At 48.6% G+C, this 15,576-nt stretch overlaps 1 long non-coding RNA gene across 1 annotated transcript; it reads left to right on the top strand.

Annotated features, from left to right (window-relative positions):
• Nucleotides 1-3,134: 3,134 nt before the first annotated feature.
• LOC135829977 (uncharacterized) lies at nucleotides 3,135-3,944 on the top strand. Its single transcript, XR_010555961.1, has 3 exons — nucleotides 3,135-3,251; nucleotides 3,380-3,517; nucleotides 3,767-3,944. It is a non-coding gene; the product is annotated as an uncharacterized LOC135829977 (long non-coding RNA).
• The last annotated feature ends 11,632 nt before the right edge of the window (nucleotides 3,945-15,576 follow it).

The following is a 15,576-nucleotide window of genomic DNA, read 5'->3' as shown; positions in this document are numbered from 1 at the left end:
TTCATTTCGGATTTGGAGACAGCACTGCAGGGGCGATTTGATTTAAAACGTACTGCAATCCCGTGCTCCATTCCCAGCGTGTGTGTTTGTGTGTGTATGTGTGTGTATATGTGTGTGTGTGTGTGTATGTATGCGTGTGTGTGTGTATGTGTGTGTGTGTATGTGTGTGTATGTGTGTATGTGTGTGTGTGTGTATGTGTATGTATGTGTGTGTATGTGTGTCACGTTATAACGTTTCATTGTACATGTAGACTGTATTTTGTTCACTGCTACCGGGTACAGTACCGGGTGCTTGCCTGCCTGCAAACTGAAATATCTCAAGTGCAGAGTAAGTTGTCGCCTAGCCTAGGTAGACATACCAGGTCCATTGTCATTTTCTTCCATTGAGTTGGTTAAAGTGCTCAGGACAAGTACTAGTCATGACATACATGTGGAATGAACAATAGTTATGGCTACATGTACCGGCATGAACTGCCGTGGAGCCACACTACACCACCCGGCTGTACAGTATGCTGTACTGCAGTTGCGCTCAGTGAAATCCGACCCAAAATGCAAAAGCTAGCGCCCTGGACCAGTTCCGATAACATCATTGTGGGTGTAAATGTGTACGTCCAGCCGCATTAAATTCCACTGCCAGGGCGTCAAGGGCCGTGGAAGTTGAGGGTACCAGCTTTGCACATTGGGTCGGATTTCAGTGAGCGGAGTGCTGTCGCTGTCGCTAATACGTGTAGGTATCCCACACTCTGGCAGTGTTGGAAGCCCACATTTCGCGAGATAAGTTGCCATTTCTCGCTTCCCTCCTGTGCGTTTGTTGTTAATTGTGTTCTTGTTTGTATTCAATTTGTTTTGTCCAATTTTTTTAGCTTATTACTTATCCCGGTTTCGAACACAACATCATGCTGTGTGATTAGTCGTGTTCAGAAATACTACAGTAAAACCTGGTTTACCTCTGGGTTTAGCGACCACCTGCTCTTATTAACCGTTTTTCCATGCACCGACCGTTGTACACAGACACTATGGGACTTGGTTCTAAAGACCAGCTGGCTTTAACGACGCTTTTGCTTGCACCGAGGGGCGTTCGCTTAACCCAGGTTTTACTGTAGTATCCGATGTGTGCGGCGGGCAAGAGTATAGAAGAGACGAGAGTACAGAAACAACTCCAATCCAGCCAGATGCCATGCAGCGTCCACGTGCCACTTCATTGGACTATTCGAAACACTTAGAACGCTAGGCTAGGAAGTATACAGTGTTGAGCAAACCATGCCGATGATCCGCTGTACTCAATATTATTATTAATTAATATGCTGCACAGCACGTGGCGATAGCGCATCTTATCACTCTTCTATATCGACCTCCACTAATAGACCAATCCCGAAAAGATTGTCTGGGTTCGTGAAAGGGGGCACGCGTGCAAGCCAGCTCGTGTGAAGTGCATCGTTTTGTATTCAGTTTGTGTGTGTCAGCTCATGGCGGAGGAGAGAGAGACTTTTGCTCGCCGAGCTGAAGCTAAAGGATTTGATGGAGTCCTGCCAGCAGCTAGTCAAAGGACCTTCGGTACCTTAGGCAGACCCTGACGGAGTTTGGAGGCCAGCTAGCTCTCGATGAGGAGAGAAACATTCGCGTGGTGATCGACTCTCCGTAAAAAATACAAGCTACATAGCGCCGACATACTGCACCAGCTACCATTTCAACTAACTTCTCGATCTGCTGCTTCACAAAGTTCAACTATTTACAAGTCCTGACTGTTATAGTCTGAAGCTGGAGTCTCATCGCCCACCTACAGGTAGCTTTTGAAGCTCATGGATTTCCCGACTTGGACTCCTTCCGCAAACTCTCGCAACAGTCAGTGTATGCTGTGTTCCCGCACGCTCGTGTCGACATGTCACCCTACTGCACATGTACCGGATCGCGGAGGCGGAAGAGCTTGACGAACTCCGCTGACTCCAGGTTGCCGAAATACCGCCGTCGTCTTCGCTCTTATCGCAGAAGACATTCTCCCCTTCCAGGACCGGCGCATAGTTGTCGTCCCGGAGGTAGAGACTATCTTGTGTTTCGAAATAGTTCTTCATCAAGCTCGCGCGAATGATGATTCTCATCATGACCTCGTTCCGACGTTGTGACATGGCGATGGTCTTTGGCGGAGCACTGGCTTGGCGAAAACGCAATCTTCTTGCGCAGTAGAACATTGATCGGCTGCAGATGAGTACAGTCACTTCGTGCTTGGTCCTGTTGGAGGAAACCTGACAGGAAAGAGGCAAGACTCATCGAAGACGAAGCGCTCGCAACAAACAATGGCGCTCGAAATATCTCGTGCGATTTAGGGCCTATCGCTTTGAGCCACAGCGCTCACAGCCTTGCCTACTTCTTCAAAGTGAGCTCCACATGTACGTTGACCTCTTCACACTACACAGAAGAGCGAAACAAGGATTATGGCTTAGCACTTCGACTCCAACAGCAGAACATTATCAGTGCGAGGGAGAAACCCACACAAATATTTGCTTTCTGTCGGATCGTCTCTCTTGCATGCAACTAACGAGAAAACCGTGTACTTACCCCCGCATTCACACGCAAACTATCAAACACATCCTGTGCTGCATGCTGATCGGGTAGTGCCATATATGTGTTGTACAGTGTACTCTCAGGTGACATGCCCCCTTTCGAACCCAGACAATCTTTTCGGGATTGGTCTATTCTCGTGATCCTTGACTGGTCCTATATTAGGCCGCGGTCACACCAAGCGCGATTCAGCCATTCCGCGGAAAAAAGCGCTTTTTGACGTCATCATCGCTACGTAAACGGCTGAATTTTTGGCTTCAGCCTTTTTCAGCAGTCAGCCGTTTTCAAAGCGCTGAATGGGAGCGCTGAATGGATTCAGCCACTTTCAGCCATTCTGGCGCAGTGGCGGGAAAAATAAACTCGTTCAAAGCGCATCTTGGCATGATCTTGCAGCTTGCATCGTGTTCTGCCACCTTCCGGCTTTCGTTGTTGGTTTCGTTCTTGGTGAAACTTCTCTCCTTGCCTTTTTATCGGTCATCATGGAATCCTGGACAGTAGCACTGGAGCGGCGACTACTGGAGCTTTGGTTTGAAGAAAAAACCAGGTATGAGACCACCATGAAAAAAAATACCAGAAAGAGAGCGTGGATCTTTGACGAACTGAAGAAGTGTGCTGGAGAAGGCGGACGGGAAGTGCCGCAGTGGCTGGTGGAACTGACCGACAAGAAACTGAAGAACAAGATTGAGTATTTGAAGGTACGATTCGCTTGTCTTTGTCAGGTGCAAATCATGGAATAATAGTTCGTGTTCCTTTTTCATGCGCCAGTCCTGTCTCGTACTCCCCAACACCAATAATGTTTTCAAATTGTTCCCAAACTCCACAGGCCACCGGGAAAAGATTACTCCTGAAGCATGTTCGACCTCTGCTGAAGCAGAAGAAGCCTCAGACGGGATCCGCTGCCGATTCCGATGACGATGACGCCAGTCCAGCAGAGCACATTGACTGGAATCATGTTCATGATGTGAGTATCTTTGTCAATTTGAACATTTGCAAAGCTGGGAATCTAAAGTACGTTATTTCTACAAATACAATTTACAACAGTCTGATGTGCGGTGATTGAGCATTGTAAAAGGAAGATGACAGAAGAACAAAATCTTTCTGAATATACTGGAAGAAAGTCTGGGTGCGCGTTCATAGAAATAGTGTGCAAATGTATCATACATTGTTTCTCACGGCAACTCTATTTGTTGTCTACTTCGATATTTTACAGGTTGCAAAGTGGCCCCATCTTCAGCTCTTCTATGAGCTGTTTGCTGACCACCCGACTCTGGGATTCAGTTTTTCCGTAGACACTAGTCCGGAGTCGTCTGCAGTTGTCGTGGAGGTGGCAGCGACACAAGTGCCATTGGAACCTGCATTGGCAGCGACAGCAGTAACACCACCTGTAGTGGCTACTGCCACCACCACAGCAGTCACCCAGCCAGGGGGTGCAGCCGCGAGTGCAGCATCTCTGGTTGACGACTGGATCTCGTCATCAGAGAGTGACAGTGACGACATCCAAGTAGGCGCCAAGCGCCCACCAACGCCAGCAACGCCAATTGGTCGTCCGCCAGCAAAACGGGCATTCAAGACACCAGACGAGGCTGCAGCAAGTAGCAGCCACAGTGCAGCTAGGGGTGCAAGTGCCAAGGCGAGGCAAGGGTCTGCTATGGACAAGTTCCTGGACATCTATGCCAGTACGTCGAAAGCCAAGATGGAGGATGCATGCGTGCCGAGAGGACAATCCAGCACGACAGGGAGATGGCAGAGCGCTTGGAGAAGCACTCCACCATGCTCCAAACGCAGCTTGTCGACACTACTGCCAAGTTGCAGGAGAACCAACAAATCTTCCTCACAAACAATTTGAAGGCCATCATGTCCTTCCAGGCGGAGCTGATCAAGGGTGTCCTTAAGAAGTAGATACTTCAGTACATTGTATATTATGTCTGAGACAGTCCGTCTTTCTGTTTGAAGCCTTCGCTTATCAGTTTGTACATATTATTAATTATTTTCTTTCCCTGTATACAGTAGCTGTTATTGGCACCTGCTACTAACGTGCCCTCTAGCCCATTGCAGCAAAGATCACCGGCGTAAATCCATGTCCATATTTTTTAGCACAAGTCAGGTCAGTCACGACCAGCAAAGGCTTGCTTGCAGAATAATTTTAATAACCATGTTGACAATATTGTAACACCACCGTGCTTCTCGCAAAGCATTTCACACACTGTCGGTATGAGTGTTCATCATAATGTACCTCGAAGTACAAATATTTTGTGTGAGTCCCTGACATGTATGCAAGAGACAGAGGCAGTGTTCAAAACATCTACAATCCATACAGCAAGGGAACAAATTACAACTGAACGGTCACAATGCGAATGTGGAAAAAGAGACGATGATGCACAGTTCAGATCACAGCATACAGGAGAAACATGATGCATGTATTGGGTCAGACTGCGCATGTAGGCGAGATTTGCATGTAGCGCCATAGATCAAGGCAGAAATTGAGACTGCAAAACATTTGAATTGAGTAAACCGACACGTCACTTGCACACAGCTAGATTTATGCAGCAAAAGCAATGGTAGCAGAAGATTATAGCACACAGCAGTGCACGCTACAGTAGCTACACACTACGCCACGCTACACATCGTATATACAGCACTCCTCAAGTCAGATTGGCAAAAGACAAAACAGTTGTATTGAAACTAAGATTTCCTTCAGATAGGCCGACGGGTATGCACATGCCGTGCCAATTTCTCGCGTACAACAGAACCGGTGGCATTGGTTTCCAAAACAAACCGGTCATTTGGACCTGGTCCGTATTCTTGTGGGTCACAGTACCAGCTCTCACCTTCCGTTGACGCAAAGGTTTCACAGAAGTTGTGCAGTGCACAGCATACCAGAGCAACATCAGCAGCAAATATCGGGTCCCGGAGCTTTGACGAGTCCAAAATTGCGAAGCGGCCTTTCAGACGCCCAAACGCTTGCTCCACTACTCTCCTCGTTCTTATCAGCCGATAATTGAAGGTGCGCTGGTAGGGCTCAAGCGCCTGGTTGTCAGAGAAACACTTCATCATTGTCGGAGCCAATGGAAATGCAGCATCGCCGACAAGGTATGGGCGTATGTACGTACCATTCAGGACATTCCTATTCTCTTCACGCTCAAGGATTGTGAGCCATGTCTTGTCATTGATTTTCTGCTCCAATCCACTGGCGTGGAAAGTTGCGGCATCTCCCATCGAGCCCGCTCGTCCTGCATCAATGTACGTAAATTGTCCGCTCGCATCAACCACCGCCAATATCAAAATAGAAGAATACTTCTGGTAGCAATAATACGCATCACCATACTTCACTGGTTTTCTAATGCGCATGAAGGTCCCATCAATTGCTCCTGCACAGCGAGGCAATCCACAAAGTTCCTTGAACTCCTTCATCACTGTTCGCAACTTTTTACCACTTGGGAATTTAATCACTCTATTGGCCAGCTGCTTCTTCAGTACTGATATCGTGTCGTGCACGATGGCAACAGCGGTAGACTTCCCAATTCCGTAAATCAAGGCCAGTTGTGACATTGACAAACCATGCGCAATCCAGTGCAAAGTAATCGATAGCCGCTTTGCAGAGGAAACTGGCAATCTGTAATGTGTCACAGAGCGCTCCAGCCACCCACCAACAACTCCATGCAACGTCCAGAATGCACTCTTGCTCAGCCGCAAATGAAGTCTATACTGGTCGTCTTCCCAGTCAGCAACATCCCACTGCACGCCCATGGTGTTCCAGTGTACAATGACATCGTCATTCCACACACCAGGGCTACGCAATGCACACCAGAAACGTCGTTTCTGCTTGCCAAACAGGAGCGGGACAGCGGCCAGCAATTCATCGTCATCATCATCATCATCGTCCTCATCGTTCCTTGTGCGTTTTCTACGAGGCACGATCTGCCTTGGTAGCGTCGGACAAGGGCGACTGGTATTCGCTAGAAGCATGCGCACCATGATATCAGTGCACAGCAAGATGCAGACAACAACACGGCGTCTAGTTTCAGGATCCATGGCTGCACTACAAACTCACGACTCTCAAACCTTCCTCAATCTTTCAAACAAGCACTCTGATTCCAATGAAACTCCTCTCCAATGCCCAGCAACAAAACTCTGTTGTTTGCAACGTGAAAACAAGAGAAAATCATATTCAAAAATGAGCGGGAAGAAAAAAAACTCTAGCACACAAAAAAATCCAGCCGATTTTGCGCCGTGGTGTGACCAACCGCCCCATTCAGCACAAGCCACTTTCAGCGCAAGCGGGAAACGGCTTGTTTGGTGTGACCGCGGCCTTACCCATATCGCCGCAATATCGACCGCTTATATCGACCGCTTGTATCGACCACTTAGGCATTGTAATCTTTCGACTTTGGAGGGACTTAGAATTTTTCTCTCCACTTCAAAAAGAAAAATTGAAACAAAAGAAGACAAAGGAAGAGAACAAGCAGGATTTGAACTCACAACAGTATGAATCTCAAGCAACCCCTTATACCACCCAGCCACTGTGCTGCAGATGCTGCACTCTGTTGTTCTTACAGTCTTGTACCCAAAATAGGCAACATCCTATGTACACTATAGTACAAATGCTATACTAAAAATGTTAAAATAGCTCCTAAAGGTTCAAATTTTGGGGTTATGGCAAAGGAGTCGTGATAAATAGGATATTGACCTCGACTTCGGTCTATATGGGAAATATAGACCTCGTCTTGGTCAATATCCTATACATATAGCTACGGAGCTTGACAAAGCTTGAAAACAACCGCACTCCCTTGTATGTAGTGACTATGGATGTAATACATGTACATGTAGGTCATGACGCACATGTCAGATGTACACGAGATATAGCAAGTACATGAATATGGCTCGGAGCAACACTCGACCAGCCGAGGTGACTGTGTTCATGGACAAAGCCGCCTTTGTATTTTCGTGCTGTGCTGGTTCAATATTTGCACCTTGGAATGAGATCAACGCACTCCGTGCTCTAGTTGCCGGGTCTCAGCTGCGAATACCAAACCCGAGGCAATGGCCTTTTCGAGGAGGACGTACGTATTGATGGCTATCATCAGTGTGCCATTATTTTCCGCTTACATCGTGCTTTCTTCGGAGCTTCGTGCCAACTGCGACTTGCATATTGCAGTTGGCACGAAGCTCCGAAGAAAGCACGATGTAAAGCGGAAAATAATGGCACACTGATGATAGCCATCAATACAGTAAGATCAGGCGCCGAAGAACACCTCGCCGAAGAACACCCAGCCTGGAAAACCGGCAAAATTTAAGAACAGTCCAGGCTAGAATTATCAGATTTAAAGGGGAACTACACCCAAAAAATCAAAACTTCATGGTCCGTAGAGTTTTGGACGCTGAGTCGAATGACCAAGCGTTCTTGAGATATATCAGTTTGCAATTGTCCTTTTCGGGTCCGTGCTGTGACGTCACAAACCCGTGACGTCATTGAGACTTGGTGATCCTTTGGCCAGATCCAGAAACACTGGGATTTCGGATCTTCTTTCTGTTTGTCCATGGAAGAAGAGGGTATTTGTGTCATCATGGCTTCTGGCTGTGTGGCTGTGTTGTTGGCTACCATAATCTTTCTGGTAACCCCCCTGGGATGAACCTGCACCAATTTCCGAAGGATTGTGCTTGGCACAGGCCGAGCAGTGCACCATAGCAGCTTAGCTATCAAGCGACATAATTATTTGCTTGACAATTTCGGGACTACAATGTAAATCCGTCGCGTGTGTTCCAGCCATTTGGCAGAGGAGGATTTTCAGGAGGAATATTATGCACTCATCCGATGCGGACGCTGGTGGATGAAACTGTGGTGTGTCCTTTTTTCGCACGCCACGCTGTGTAGCGTCAGTCGAAAAGCGGAGGTGAGTGCAATATTTCTAAAACACTAGCTACTGTATGTAGTTCTTTCTTTTCCAAAGCATTTGTAGAATTGTTTTGGACTGCATCACTACGAAATGTGAAGCTTTCCGAAACCGGCCTGATGAGGTGGACGGCAGTAGATCTCCTGTTTCCCTAGGCTATACTGCGTGCGATCGATGAACCTGTCTGCGATTGCTGTTCTTGATTTTACAGGAAGAAGATCAAGAGCGGCTGTACCATCGGTCGCAGTGACTCACTGTTGAGCTACGACCACTGCCACCGCCCAAAGGTTATGAAGGACTGTTTGCAGCGCCAGCGCCTCTAGCTGGCATGTTTTTTTCCCTGTATGAACACACAGTATGTACTGCTGATAAGCTACATCACGCAATGACCTGCAGTTCAAGGAGAGAAGATAGTCCACATACCGGCAACAGTGTACACCTATTCCGGAACTCGTTGCGTTTTCTCAGTATGGATGCAGATGAGAGCCAGACATTATTATTATTGTGTGTGTGCGTGCACACGCGCGAGTGTGTGCGCGCGCACGCGTGTGTGTGTGCGCGCACACGCGCGTGTGTGTGCGCGCACGCGCGTGAGTGTGTGCGTGCGCGCCAGTGCTTGAGTGGGCGCGCACGTGAGTGTGTATGCGCGCACGCGCGTGAGAGACAGACATTATTATCATTGTGTGTGTGCGTGCATGCGCGTGAGTGTGTATGTGCGCGTGCACGCGCGTGACTGTGTGTGTGCGCGCGCACGCGCGTGACACTGAGTGTGTGTGCACGCACACGCGTGTGAGTGTGTGTGTGCGCGCACGCGCATGAGTGCGCGCGCAGGCGCACACATGCGTGTGCTTTTGTGTAATGTAATATAACATTCCAAAGATATTCACGTCATCTATTCTGTGTTCTCCTTTTTGTCATTCTCTCCCCCTTGCGGGAGAGATATGGAATGAGTAGTAGATGCATTGCCGTTAGTGATCATGAGGGATGTGTGGGTATGCAACCAAGTGCATGAGTGCGCGCATGTGTGCGTGCACGAGCATGTGAACAGGCACTTGTATGCTTATGCACTCGTGTGCGCACGCGCTTGTGAAATTGCGTGTCTGCGTGCGTGAGCATGTGTGACTACTATACTATGTGCCCACCAAGGTGAGCACATGTGCGTGCGTGTGTGTGGGGCGCAGGCGGATATGTGCACACATTTTAGAATGATAATCAAGAAGGACAGAGCTGTTCCGGTAATGCAGTCATGAGACACCACAGTAGGGCAAAACGCACTCAATAATATACTACTGTGCTGCTGCTAGAGTGCACAGCGTAATTGTTGGTACACAGCTACGTGAAATACTCTCAGCATTCTGTAAAGACTAAGTGAGAATGGATTTCGCCACAATGCGAATTGAGGTGCAGTCCACTTATGTGAGATGAAGCACAAGTGAACCGATACACATTGCACGACTTGCACGGAGATAATGCTAGTCATGTTACGCAGCAAACTCCATGTACAGGAGTACGAGTGAGGAGACTATTGATCTTTTTTTATTATTTATTTTTTAGTATTTTGAAAGCATTGTACATGTACTAGTACCGGTAACTGTGTCAGTCTGCACTGAAGAATCCTATGAAGTCAGGGGATGGCCCACGCCTGGTAAAAAAACAATGAGGAGTTAAATACAAAGAAAACGAACTGAAAATACAAAAGTAAATGAAACACCATTACCAAAGAAACTGTACTGTATCATGTACACCGCGTATGGCACCAGGGCACATTCAGCAGCTGCCAGCACAGCCGAACCAGACAGATGTCGAGGCGGGTTCCGACGGTGACCACGTAGACTGGCAACCATTGCTCGAACAAGGCAAAAGGAGATCTTCGCCCGTACAAAAGCCATCATAACCGGGAAAGGCTCAGGGCGCTTTTCACACAGCTTGCTGGCAATCCTGGCAAAGAGGGCCGAAGCAGCTTTCCCCTGGCCGCCAGTGGTTGCAAAAACCACGGGAATAAACGAGGAATGCTCCACCTCCAGGACTCGCCGTTCATACTTACACCTCTTCTCCTGCTCGTGCTTTCTGTAGACAGACGGGAGAGTAAGGTTTCGGTTGGAGGGGACAAAAGGGTTAATCACCCGAACATCAAACATTGTCCTCTCTAACCTACTCCCATACACTCCACGTGCTGCCACATCAAGACGAGCATGAGCCTCCGTGTTGGCCGACCGGAGAGGGAATGTTTCACCAGAGAGGGGTTCCAACTCTGGCTCCACGCTGACGTCATGCGCAACCTCACGCAACAGATTAGCGGTTAGATCCCGGAGCTCGTTGTGGCGCATCCCAGTGAAGCCTCCGATGGCACTTGATAGGGCATGGGTGGTGTCGAAGGGCTTTCCACAGGTGCAGTGAGACGGCAACCGGGGAGGGGTCCAGCCGTAGCGCAGACATAGGGCATCCCGGAAGCCAGCCTTGTGGATGGTAAACTGGAACCGGCGAGATGGCCGACTAGTGAGCCAACTGGAGGCACCTTTCTCTGCGGCTAGATCCAGAGTCCGCCTGTCGTCGTCACTCAGGATATCCCTGAGGGAGGAGAGGGCCATCGCCTGATCTTGGCGATTAGCTGGGCGTTGGGCCGCCTTGGCTAACTTGGTGGCAGCAACAACTTCCTCGATGGATTCCTCCTGTCGAAGGAGCTGCTCGACTAGAGGTCTGGTGACAGCCGTAGACGTGTCGTACTGCTGGGAAAGGGTCCCTGGGTTTAGAATTCCCAAACCACCATGACGACACGGAAGCGCCAGGATGGCACGTTCTTCCTCGCCGGGGGCCTGGCGACCAGTCAGTGCAGGGAGGAAAACTTTGCTGGTGGAGTTTTCCAGCGGTGTCAGGAGGTCCGCGATGGCTGGCATTGTCCTCGCAAGGAATGACCACTTATGGCGGAGACCATGGGTAAGGACAGCCTAAGCAGCCTGAGGTTGAGACGCCGCATGTTTGGCGAGGGTCTGCAGCTCTGTGCACCATGTGTCAACCTTCTGCGACACGTAACCGTCGCCGAACAGGGCAGAGCCTAGGGCAGCACCAAGTTGACGATAGCCGTCCGTCCGGATGTTAATCCCGGTTGTGGCAAACAATTTTGTTGCTAGCGCAAGATGTTGTGGCTTCACGAGGAGAACGGACTTTGACGGGTTGATGTCGTAACCATACCTGGTGCCTCGATCTGCTGGAGACTATTCTGAGTACTGTGCGAATACAAAATTTCACACAATTTACGATATGAAGAGAACGATTCGATTTGTGAGCATTACGTAGGACTATTATATACTGTGAAAACACTTACGGATTGTCAGGCTTGTCTGAGCTGCTTTGGCTGCCGCTTCATTTCGAAATAGCCCAGCCAACCGGTTGCCAGATGTTGCTGATGAAGAGCGACTTCTCCAATTGCAGTCATTTCTGCTTCATCCACATTTACAGCCCGAATGGAAGCCATCGCTTGCGCTGCCATATCCTTTCCTGAAAATTTCGGCTCATGCCCGAAGCCAAACATATTCAGCTCAGGCTCTGAGCTTTCAAGCTCGTCTGATACGTCGGAATCGCTCATGGTGAGGACGTCTTTGTCAGAACTATTCCTTTCACATACCAAAATACCTGTACTTCTGAGCTTGGCCCAAGCAAGCGAGTCTCAATGACGTAAAGGCGCGTGTTGGGGGTGTGTCGCGGCCGCATGACGTCATGGCGCGTCCCCCGAAAGTACAATTTAAACCGAAGATATCTCAGGAACGCTTGGCCGAATCGAAGTGGGACCTTCACCATTCAACTCAGCTTCCAAAACTCTACGGACCATGAAGTTTTGATTTTTGGGTGTAGTTCCCCTTTAGAGAACACTAGATCTACATTGTACGTACATGTAGATCTACATTGTACATGTATGGGAGGTGAGTACATGTCATGTACACGTGTAAACAGTAACTGCTACATGTACAGTCATTCCCATTTACGACACCCACTAGTTTAGAAGTACACTGTACTACATTGCACTACATGTACATGTACATGTACATGACAAACGTCATGACGTCACTCAACTCGCCGCGCGCATGTGAATAAGAACGGTCTGGCTAGAATCAAAAATTTAAAGGGGAATTTAAGGGAAAAAATAAAATTTCACCAGTTGTAGTCTTCGGGGTGCTGAGTCGAATGGCCTTGGTCCGAGAAAGCTGAGACGTTCCTTCCTACTTAAATTCCAATCGACCTCGCGCACTTCCACCGAAACTGGGTGACTGCGCCCTACGAGATGGGGATTTGTATGCAAAATGTCACTAAAAGCGCCATTTCGTTCTAATAAAAGCACGGATGACCGCGATTTGCCCATATGTTGTAGTCTTTTGGACGCTGAGTCGACTGGTTTTGGTCCGAAAAGGCTGCGATGCAGCGTTCCTCCTTTATTCCCAAATCGAACGTGGTTGAACAAGCGGTCACGTGCTCCTGCATGCACGTACAACTTACTAGCCTGTTTGACCATTTTTGGGTGCAGTCCTGTCACTCGAGTTGCACTCGAGTTGAACCTTGGTGTGAAAGTTGTCGCCTGCTGGCGTGGTGACCAGGTGATTTGGGCACCCAGGAGCACGTGACCACTTGTTACACCAGGTTCGATTGGGAATAAAGGAGGAACGCTGCATTGCAGCCTTTTCGGACCAAAACCAGTCGACTCGGCATCCAAAAGACTACAACATATGGGCCTATGGCGGTCATCCGTGCTTTTATAAGAACGAAATGGCGCTTTTAGTGAGATTTTGCATACAAATCCCCATCTAGTAGGGCGCAGTCACCCAGTTTCGGTGGAAGTGCGCGAGTTCGATTGGGATTCAAGTAGGAAGGGAGCGTCTCAGCTTTCTCGGACCAAGACCATTCGACTCAGCACCCAGAAGACTACAACTGGTAAAATTTTAATTTTTGCCTTAACTTCCCCTTTAAGGGGGCAGCCTATCCATAAATTTCATATGGCATTCAATTGACCGTAACTTTGGTGTTTCTCAATGGATTTGAGTGAAATATGAACCACACATTCCAGCCACTATGCTGGCCCTCAGGACATGATTTACAAGTTCTTGCGCCTCACTGACAGGCTTTCCAGGCCGGAAAAACTCAAATTTCCGGCATAGTGCCACGGTGTGCGAGCCACCCATGAGCCAAACAAAATGCATTTACATGTACAATTTTTTCACATTTTCGTGCTCATTCTGTTCGTGCGCGGGACTCAAACCTAGAACAAGTCCAGAAGCAGCCATGGGTGATGGGGTAGGGCCCCTCAACGAGGCCCTGGAATCTGTCACAACGGAACGAGTGGGCGTTCTCTCACACACTCCCACAGACCAAAGTCAATTTTTGAATTTTTTTACGTTTAGCACGTGCTACGAGGTCGTACCTTTGATACAACATCCAGTGCGGGGACGTCCACAGCAAGCCATTTCCACAGCGCTGCACACCAAATCCAGGATACCCTCAGAAACCGGCAAAGACTACCACTCACGTTTCACTACTGCCTAGTATTGAATCCTACCTGACTTCTTGACACGACTCAAACTAGCCAAAGTCACTAAATCAACGTCAACTACAATAATCAAGCCACATATCTGCAACGTCACGAGGGTGCTGGCAAAAGTCGTGCAGCCCAATACGTGGCTGAAAAACCTGATTTTTTTGGACTTGGAGCAAAATTCTGCACACTTTCACGTGTTTCCATGATACGACAAGTTGCGCACGGTGTGCTCACATTCAAATACAGTGCTGCCAACAAAATTAATGACAGCGTGCAACAAAAAATCTTTCCTTGCAAGGGCACATTTTCGGCCATAACTCTTGAACGGCCGGTAAGATCGGGACACAATTTTCAGAGAATTTGCAGCTATTCATGCTCTTTCAACTGACGTAGCATTCAATATGAATTTACAAATTCGATTATTCAGCGAATTTTTGGGTAGTCTGCCACCTTAAAGGGGAAAAAAAAGTTAATTATCGTATCCGTTCCCGAAGGGAACTCACGACGGCCGCTAACACCCGATAAACCCTAGCGGCAGATGCAGCGCCTAACGGTGGGGGTGAGTGGGTAAGTCTCACAACCACTGGCACAAGTGCCGAAAGCGACCCCATTAGCTGCATCCATGTACCCCTTGTGCCTGGCCACAAGTTCCCAGTTGACTGTGGGTAGCAGCACGGCTGGAAAAACCGCTCCCAGGCAGGACTTGAACCAGGTACCTCTCGTATCTCAATCATGGTCTTTGACCAACCCACCGTGCCTGCCTGGTCTGACCGTTAGGCGCTGCATCTGCCGCTAGGGTTTATTGGGTGTTAGCGGCCGTCGTGAGTTTCCTTCGGGAACGGATACGATAATTTACTTTTTTACCTTAAAGGGGAAGTATACCCTAAAATCAAATTTCACCAGTTGTAGTATTCGGGGTGCTGAGTCGAATGGTCTTGGTCCGAGGAAGCTGAGACGCTCCCTTCCTACTTGAATCCCAATCGAACTCGCGCACTTCCACCGAAACTGGGTGACTGCGCCCTACTAGATGGGGATTTGTATGCAAAATGTCACTAAAAGCGCCGTTTCGTTCTTATAAAAGCACGGATGACCGCGATTGGCCCATATGTTGTAATCTTTTGGACGCTGAGTCGACTGGTTTTGGTCCAAAAAGGCTGCGATGCAGCGTTCCTCCTTTATTCCCAATCGAACATGGTTGAAGAAGCGGTCACGTGCTCCTGCTTACACCAGTCACCTGGTCACCGTGCCTGCAGGGTACAACTTACTAGCCTGTTTAACCTTTTTTGGGTGCAGTCCTGTCACTCGAGTTGCACTCGAGTTGAACCTTGGTGTGAAAGTTGTCGCCTGCTGGCGCGGTGACCAGGTGATTTGGGCACCCAGGAGCACGTGACCGCTTGTTCAACCATGTTCGAGTGGGAATAAAGGAGGAACGCTGCATCGCAGCCTTTTCGGACCAAAACCAGTCGACTCAGCGTCTAAAAGACTACAACATATGGGCCAATGGCGGTCATCCGTGCTTTTATAAGAACGACATAGCACTTTTATTGAGATTTTGCATACAAATCCCCATCTAGTAGGGCGCAGTCACCCAGTTTCGGTGGAAGTGCG

This window comes from Sycon ciliatum, chromosome 13 (assembly GCF_964019385.1).
Source record: "Sycon ciliatum chromosome 13, ocSycCili1.1, whole genome shotgun sequence".
Classification (NCBI taxonomy): domain Eukaryota; kingdom Metazoa; phylum Porifera; class Calcarea; order Leucosolenida; family Sycettidae; genus Sycon; species Sycon ciliatum.
The sequence above is the reverse complement of the archived record's forward strand: the minus strand, read 5'-3'. Positions and strand labels throughout refer to the sequence as shown.